The 1505-nt window shown below is 46.0% G+C and overlaps 1 pseudogene; it reads right to left on the minus strand.

The window, feature by feature from the left end:
• Positions 1-944: 944 nt before the first annotated feature.
• Positions 945-1505, minus strand: LOC100586387 (annotated as a pseudogene).

Raw genomic sequence — 1505 nt, forward strand, 5'->3', positions numbered from 1 at the left:
TTCATTTTCTTTGATTTATTCTGCTGCTCTTTTTCTAGCTTCTTGAAACGAGTGCTTGTTCATTACTCTCAGCCTTTTCTCTTTCCTAACATAAGCACAAAAGGCAATAAACTTCCCTCTAAGTAGTGCGTTAGCCATAGCCTGACATGTTTACTATGTAATATTTCCGTTGTCATTCAGTTAAAAATATTTTTTTCATGCTTAAAGGCAAATGTATTCGGTTCCTTTCCATGCCGCACACGATAAGGTTATCTATGTGCTTATTTCTTCTCCAAATCAACAGTTTGAGACAACCTTTCAGGGTCCGCTCATCCTCCATGGCGATGTGATCTGGTAAGTGTCTTGCATGGGGGAAAAGGAACCTTCTTGCTGACCTACAGATTGGCCAAGTACGGGGTGTATGGGAGGAGAGTAACAACTATTGTCTCTTCTGCCACCATCAAGCTCATGGTAGGGCCACATTAACTTTTTTTTTTTTTTTTGGAGACGGAGTCTCACTCTGTCACCCAGGCTGGAGTGCAGTGGCGTGATCTCGGCTCACTGCAACCTCTGCCTCCCGGGTTCAAGCAATTCTCCTGCCTCCTCTAGTCTCCCAAGTAGCTGGAATTATAGGTGCCTGCCACCACGTCTGGCTAATTTTTTTTTTTTTTTATTTTAGTAGAGACGGGGTTTCATCATATTGCCTAGGCTGGCCTTGAACTCCTGAGCTCCGGCAGTCCCCCCGCCTCGGGCTCCCAAAGTGCTAGGATTACAGGCATGAGCCACCGCACCCGGCCAAGGGCCACATTAACTTGTACCAAGAGATGCTTATAGAAGCCACTTGGATTTGCTATGGCAGGGAGGAAGGCACAGGAGAAGAGGAGGAGAGACTTGATTTCCTATGATGGAGTGGAGAGGCTGCTGGATGGAAAAAAACAAGAACAATGAAAATAAGGTCATCTTCCTTAGGATGCCATGCCAAGCAGAAAGCCTCTGAAAAATTCCCCAGTCACTAGAACATTCTTCACAAATGACACCACCTCCTCAGCTTTGCTCCTGACCTTGGTAGGTATCTGATTGCTCTTAAGGGACCTTCAGCAGCTCTTTGGCTTTCTTTATGTCTTTCTCACTCGTTGCCAGTCAACTTTGATGTACTCAGTATGATTTGCAAGCTGAAAGAGAAAAAAAAAAAAAAAAAAAAAACTCCTCCCAAAACTGTTACAGCCAACTTTCCAACCTTCTGGAATATGAAACCCGTGCACCATTCAGTGACACCCCCAGTGAACAGCTGGGTTGCCACCCTATACTTTTCGACAAAGGTCCAGATTCCTGCCCGAACAGCTTACACCACCATGGCTATTTCTTAGCAAATTCCACAAGGTCCAGTGACTCAAAATTTCCCTCAAAGTTTGCTTGACTGGACTCAGCCATTTCATTGAGCTTGTCTCGCGAGGACACATGCAGAGGATCCGCGCTGTAGGACGCGGAGTGGCGCACAGAGTCATCACCACCGGTTGGCTTCTGGC

Source organism: Nomascus leucogenys, chromosome 7b (assembly GCF_006542625.1).
Source record: "Nomascus leucogenys isolate Asia chromosome 7b, Asia_NLE_v1, whole genome shotgun sequence".
NCBI lineage: Eukaryota > Metazoa > Chordata > Mammalia > Primates > Hylobatidae > Nomascus > Nomascus leucogenys.